The following is an 8109-nucleotide window of genomic DNA, read 5'->3' on the forward strand; positions in this document are numbered from 1 at the left end:
GACAAAGAAATTATCCAGGATTTGAAAACCAATTGTCCTCTAAATTTGACATGAAAGATCTTGGTGCTGCAAACTGTATTTTGGGCACGGAAATTAAAAGAGATCGAGCAAAGAGGAATCTCTGGTTAAACTAGAGTTTGTATGTCGAGACAATACTGCAGAGCTTTCATATGCAGGATAGTAAACTGGTGAATGTTCCTATTCCTGTAGGTGTGAGGTTATCTGCTGAACAATGTCCCAAGACACAAGAAGAGGAAGAGGTCATGTCCCGTGTTCCATATGCAAGTGCAGTCGGTAGCCTGATGTATGCAATGGTATGTACTAGACTAGACATTGCACATGCAGTGGGAGTATTGAGTAGGTTTATTTTAAAACTAGGAAAGGAGCATTGGACAGCAGTGAAGCGAGTTTTTAGGTATTTGCGTGGCACTAGTGATTATGGCCTATGCTACCAAGGAAGACCAGGATTGGATAGAGTGTTGGATATTCATGGCTTTGTTGATGCAGACTGGGCTAGAGATCTGGATCAAAGAAGATCTACAAGTGAGTATGTATTTAACCTATTTGGAGGTGCAGTCAGTTGGATGAGTAAGAAACAATCTGTAGTGGCACTATCAACTACAGAGGCAGAATACATGGCAGCCACTCATGCAAGCAAGGAAGCAGTTTGGTTGCAGAGATTGTGTTCAAGTATGGGGTTAGTACAAGAAGCTATAAGGATAGACTGTGACAGCCAAAGTGCAATTTTCTTGGCAAAGAACCATGCATATCATTCAAAGACAAAGCACATTGATGTTTAGTATCACTTTGTGAGGGATATGATGGAAGACAAAAAGGTGTTGCTGGTAAAGGTCGACACTTTGAAGAATACTGTAGATGCATTGACAAAATCTGTGAGCTCTGAGAAGTTCTCTGGTGTAGAGAGACAACGAGAATTTCAAAGCTAGGAAAATGACTAAGCTCTCTTGTGGCCCCCTGTGGAAAGAAAACAACAAGTGGGAGAACGTTGGGTTGTGTTATATTCTTTCCACATAGTTAACAGGAGGTTTGAAGGGCACCCATAACCCCACTTTATGGGGTTCAGGGTAGCACCCCAGAAAATTTTGGTTTTGGACCCTATGTTAGGTTGGGAGGACCCACCTATGGTTTTGTGCATGATTTCGCACATGTTTTTTGGACGCGATGGTTTTCGGTCCATGGTATTGGATGCTATGGTTTTCGGTCCATGGTATTGGACGTGATGGTTTTCGGTCCATGGTATTGAATGCTTCGACATGTATAAATATGTATTGCAACATTGAAAGGAACATAATGAAAAATCAAGCTGGTAGTCCCGGTTTTGGGATCCAGGGGAAATTTTCTGTGTATATGTGTTTTATGTGTTATGCTCTTGCATTTTTTATTTTCTGTGTTTTATAATTCGTATGCATGTAATTTCTATACGGGGTTAAAACCTACAATAGGATGTCTTAGGTCTCCTTTCCAAGTATAATCACTCAAAAAGACCTTTGTTAACCCATGCTAAAAAATAACAGAAAACTACTAGTCTAAAATCTAGAAATTCGAGAACTAGTGAGCTAGTAAATCTATTAAATGCCTAACCTAATCAAGTGATAATCCAATGGGATAAATTTTTTTATTAACTAGAATGTTTTCTTGATCTAATGCAAGTGGAATCAACTCAATTGAAGCTTGTTAGCATGCTCTAAAAAACAACAGAAATTTATTGTTATTTCCACAAGGGACTTCCAGAAATCTTGATTTGGGAATAAGCAAACTAATCCAAGTTGCTCACTGATTACTATGAACTTCCAAAGTTGTTCCAGTGATGAAATTATGCTTTTGATCCTACAAAATAACTTATTTCATCCATCTAACCAAATCCTAAAACAAGAAATCATTAATACTAAATGCAAAAATAGAAAAAAGACAAGAACAAGAGATGCATGTGAATAAGAAGTGAAAAGAATAAAAGTAAATAATACAAAAGGAATCTGAGGCTCCTAGGATTTCCAAGCCCAACGAAAATCAAATTCCTATGGAGGAGGAAAACATTTATAATTTTAACATGGCACTAATCTTCATTATTTCCATAAATACAATTACATCCCTGCAAGAAATGAAAGTGGAGCTGCAAAAATACGAGTTCTCTCCACAAGAAAACTAAGAAAAATCCATTACCAGAGGTAAATATGGTTTGGTACTTATAAAAATGATTAATAAGAATTCCCCATTAAATTAGAAAGTCTTCCCCTCCAAAATCTGTCAAATAGTGGATCTGGTTCCCATTACTAGGAATCTACATTAAATGACATGGAACACATTCCTAGATTTTCTCAATCATTGGAGCTCCAGAATCTGTGCAATAATTTCATAATATCTTCTTGATTTATTATTTAATATTGATCCTCTTATAGTAGGGGGCAAGTCCCTAAATTATCTCCTCCTCCAAATCTCCATAATCTGCCCAATATTCTCACTATATTCCATAAAAATAAAAAATATTAGGAAAAAATATGCAATTATTGATAAACCTTCCTAATGAACATGTTAAAGTTAAAAAGATGTTATCTAATGCAAAAATAGAGGTTTAATGTGTTGAAGGATGGTCATATGGGCCTTAATTTATGTCTAATTTGGAGGCTCGTCATACCCCTTTACTGAAAGTGTTTCTCATCCTTTGAGAAACTTAGTGACCTCATTGTGCCTCATTCATCACCCTAGTGGACTCCCTAATTTGTACATTCCCACCTCTTTCCTCTTATGCAAGATGGGTTCTTTAAGATTTTTCAGTTTGGCAAGGTCTTCCACATCCTTTTCCAATCTCCTTCTACCTTTTTCCACCATTTGGACACCTCTGGAACCCTCAAAATGCCCTTAGATGAGATACTAAAGTAAACTAGGACATCCTGTAGTAATTCCTGTTCCTGTAATAACTACAAGAAACCTTGTAGAAGCTTGTTTAAACATGTTTGAGCAGAAATGATAGTTTGAGCCTAGGGTAGGCCATCAACTTGACTTCCATGACCCTCAATGCCATTTTGGACCAGTTTTTCCATGTCTTTCTCCCCTTTCTATTACATCATTTTGGCCTTGGACAAAAGCTAGAAAGAGATTAGAGACCCCTCGGAAAGCCTCTTTTCATCACTGTAGTTTGAATTCTATTTTGATGGTGAATGCCTTCTTTCCTTTTATTACCTTCTTATTCTCTTTTGTGGCCTAGATGATTTCGTAATGGTCTTTAGAGATCTCTTCTTTGATTAGGTCTCTCTTAGGCACTACCATTTTGGTTTTTAGCACACTTTGTTCCTTTCTTCCTTCTTGTAGCAGCATTGTGCCTTCCTGTAGCAGTCATCCCTTCTCTTTGAGGGTCTTCTAACTATATGGGAGTGATGAGAAATGATGTACAAGGTTTGAAGGATGATGCTAGAGCTCAAAGGGAGTAGTGTAGGTTTTTGAAAATGGAGAGGATGCGCTTTGTGTGTTTTTTTCAAGAAATTTTCACAGTGAGACAGAATGTAGGGTTTGTTCTTGGAAAATGTTAATTTTTTTATTATAAAATGGGATGGATGAAAGATGGATAGATAGTTGATGGAGGGCTTGGATTTCTTTGGTGACTTGGCCTTTGCACAAATTTCCTGTTTTAACTATTGTCCCCACTCCTTAAAATCATCACCCTTCCTAATTTGGCTTTTCCACATTGCATGAGTGAGGGAGTTAGCTAGAATTAACTAGTTGAGGGTGGTTGAGACTACTGACCCATCCTTAGATTTATAAAACCTCACCTCTCATGCATTGACAACAAATTTGTAACTGTAATATGCTTAAGAGAAGAAGTCAAGAATATTGCATACTTGTACCTACCTGATGGTTGTTTGAGAGGCATGCATACTGCTGTTGAGTTGATGATCGATCCATGCTTCCGTGGAGGTGCTAATTTTCTTTGCTTGCTTCTGCACACTTCTTCATAGCTTGCTCATTCTTTGACTGATAAAGTTGTTATGTGCAATTTTATTTCCAGTGTTCAATATTTTGTTGGTGGAGTGTATGGACTACTTCCTAAGGAGGGTGTGCCCCCTTTTCAATCTTCCAAAATGGCTTCATGCTCTCAAGGTGGACAGATCTTCTACTGTGTGAGAGAAAAAATAACTAATGCTGAGTTATGTTGTAACTGTGCAGACTACTTATAGTTGGAACCCTCTTCCTATAGCAGTCATTTAATTCCTCTTCGAGACCTCGTTGATGCATGTGGTATTGATGTAAAGTCATAGGAAGTATAAGGATAGGGTTACAATCATCAAGAGGTGGTGTAGGTAGTGGAAAATTTGATGACAAAGTTTTTTATGATTCTTTTCATGTAAGGCAGAGTGGAATTTGAAGATGGATTTTGGTTAAATGGAGTGGATGAGTGATGAAAGTGGTGTTGGGGGACCTATATCAACCTTCCTTAAAGAATACATGACATTTTGACCCATTTCGCCAATCAAATTTCCTCTTATAGCTTCTTCTCGGCCATCCTGTAGTACTACAAGATCTTCCTATAGTAATTCAAGACAACCTCCTGTAGCATACTTGTTTTTTCCATATCTCCCAAATGGTAGAATGGATTGACCTGAAATTTTCTAAGCATGTTTCCATCATCCTTATGCACCTCCCCATAAAAAATCTTGGCCAATGGATGCACAAATCTCGAGAAAAATAAAAATGGATGTAGGTGATGGAGGTCAATTTCTTGAAAAGTGTGCACCAGAATTTGCTCAAATTGCTTGGTCATGTTACGATAATTCATATCCATCTCCCCCTGAAACAACTTGGCAAACAGATGCATGGTTTTCAAGATATGATGAAAATAATTTTTTTCTCTATCTATTTTTGTTTCCTATAGTAACTACAGGATCTTCGTGTAGCATTTTAGGACAACAAGGAAAATGAGTGGTAAAATCTTGGGAATGATGAATGGATGGTGGAAATAGATGAGGTTGATGGATTAGCATGGCCTTTGGTTCTTCTGGAGCATCTAAACAAAGGAGGAGAAATTCCAAGTTTGACTTCCTTTGAATAGGCTTTTAATCAACTTTTCTTTTGGTGGCCAACTTGTTTTTGTTACTTGTAGAGGTTGGAGAACACCTACATTCATAACGGGGAGATACATGGAGTAAATATTTTTCTTTTTTCTCTTTTTTCTTCTAGGTCTACTAGTTGCCTCAGTGAGGTTTTCAACTAGTAGGTTTGCCTAGGCATCTCAAATGAAGCTTTCACCTAGGATCTTTTATTTTTCTCTATTTTCCAATCCATTGATTGCCTCATGGAGGTTTTGAATCAATGATCCAATCTCAGGTGCCTTAAAGGATGTTTTCACCTGAGATTTTATTTTTTCTCTTATTTTTCATTTTTTTTTTCCTTTCATATCCTACTCTACTTGAAAAAACAAAATCATTTTCAAGTGTAGGAATACTTCCAATAGAGCTACGTGCATAACTAGATGACAGATAAAATCATGTGTAGGCTCGAAACATATTCTTTGACATGTATATGAATGTAAGAGACTAAATGATTTGGCTTTAATGATATCAAGCACAGTTTATGAAGAGAGTATTGTTTTAACTTAGTGACCATATAGAACCATATTTCAATATAGCTGTGATGCCCTTGGTCCACTTGCTAATTTGGATTATCTTGGATGTATTCTTATTCCCTTAAATTCAAATCTTCTTCATTGTCATCATTTCCATCCATTTCTTCTTCCTTCTCTTCCACCTCTTCTTCTTCTGCCTGCAAAGATTAATGGTGATGTGGCTCTTACTGCACCATGCGATCAAATGGGGCGGGGCAGGGGGGGGTGTTGGAGTTGGAGAAGTATTTTTCATTTTAATTTTTTTGAATAAGAATGCTAATGAAATACAATTTTCTGTTTTTCAAATGAAATATGCATAATGATTTATTTTAATGAAAAAAGTAAAAGAAATGAATCAACTAGGGAAGAAAACAATGCATACCTTGACACCTCCCTGACAACGACACCAAAGAGTGATGAGCCTCGGTATTGCAACAAAAATGCTGCAACTCCCAAGGCTACCAACTTTAATTATCAACCCAGGGTTCATACAAACTTAAGAGGTATCGGCACTATATGTGCAACATACAATGTGTCCTTCCTTTGTTGTCATGATGTAATGGAGTGCATGTAATGAAATCAAATCCTAAACTAATTGCAGAAAATGAAATGCTCGAAATGGAAACCTTAACCTATTGCAAGAAAGAAAATACAAGGAAAGAAACCTATTCTAATTGCATAAAGTAAAGATCATGAACTAAATGTCAACCATTACATTTCAAAGAGTTTAGATCCATTAACAAAGTTCATTGGATGTGGCAATCAAGAAAATCATCATTGTATTATCTAATTCATAAATTTGTCCATTAACCCAAATCACTGAGATGTTTTACATGGGTAAAAAGGCAAGTCATAAGTGGTGTTTATCCCTCATCAACCATTTATTTAGAGCCTAGTGGTCATTATTCAACCCTAAGGGACCAAAACCAATCTTTTTGAGCAAATCTAAGTAAGTATATACACGTTGGAAGAGTACTACATGAAACTACATGATGTTACAGATTTAATATAGGAAGTTATAATTCATCGAATGACCAAGAAAATCAAATCCAAATTGGGTGGGAAAATAATTTTTATTGACTATGGTGTCTTATATCTCCATTCCAAGTGGAATCACTCAAAAATACCTATGTTAACCCATGTTAAAAAATAACAGAAAATTACTAGTCTAAAATCTAGAAATTTGAGAACTAGTGAGCTAGTAAATCTTTCAAATGTCTAACCTAATCAAGTGAACATGAAATGGGGTAAAAAAAATTATTAACTAGAATGTTTTTGTAATCTAATTAAAGTGGAATCAACTCTATTGAACCTTGTTAGCATGCTCTAAAAAATAACTAAAATTTATTGTTATTTGCCACAAGGGACTTCCATAAATCTAGATTTGGGAATAATCAAACTAATCCAAGTAGCTCAATGATTAATATGACCTTAAAAAGTTGTTCTAATGATGAAATGAGGATTTTGATCCAGCAAAATAACTTACTTCAACCATTTAACCCAATCCTACAACAGGAAATCATTAATACTAAATACAGAAATAGAAAAAAGATAAGAACAAGAGATGCATGTGAATAAGAAGTGAAAAGAAGATGATACAAAAGGGATTTGAGGCTCTTGGGATGGCCAAGCCCAAGGAAACTTAGATTCTTATGCAGGGAAAAAATATTTATAATTTTAACATGGCATAAATCTTCATTATTTCCATCAATACAATTACATCCCTGCAAGAAATGAAAGTGGAGCTGCAAAAATACGAGTTCTCTCCAAAAGAAGACTAAGAAAAATCCACCACCAGAGGAAAATTCGATTAGGTACTTATAAAAAATGATTAGAAAAGATTCCCCATTAAAGTAGGAATCTTTCTCCTCCAAAATCCATCAAATAGTGGATCTGGTTCCCAATACTAGGAACCTGCATTAAATGACAGGGAACACATTCCTAGATTTTCTCAATCATTGGTTCCAGAATCTGTGCAATAATTTCAGAATATCTTCTTGATTTATTATTTCATATTAATCCTCCTATAGTAGGGATCAAGTCCCTAAATTATCTCCTCCTCCAAATCTCCTTAATCTTCCCAATATTCTCACAATATTCCACAAAAATAAATAATATTAGGCACAAATATGCAATTATCCATAAACCTTCCTAATGAACATATTAAAGTTAAAAATGTATTATCTAATGAAAAAAGAGAGGTTTAATGTGATGAATAATGGTCAGATGGGCCTTAATTTATGTCTAATTTGGAGGTCCATCAAAAGGTGCTACTCATAATTTTGTACAAAGTTCGATTCCGAACTCCTCGCATCAATACCAGTGCTCCCCGAACCATCTTGTAGGTATCTTTCTTGAACACTATTTTTACACTTGCATCATCCATCTTGCTTACAAAAATCGAATTCCTTGCCAATGAAGGAATATATAGAACACCCAGAAGTGTTATAACCTTACACCTTGCAACTTCATCTTGACCTTTTCACGTCCAACAA

The sequence above is a fragment of the Pinus tabuliformis genome, chromosome 7 (genome assembly GCF_031772625.1).
Source record: "Pinus tabuliformis cultivar Carrire ecotype Pingquan chromosome 7, CPIR1, whole genome shotgun sequence".
Classification (NCBI taxonomy): Eukaryota; Viridiplantae; Streptophyta; class Pinopsida; order Pinales; family Pinaceae; genus Pinus; species Pinus tabuliformis.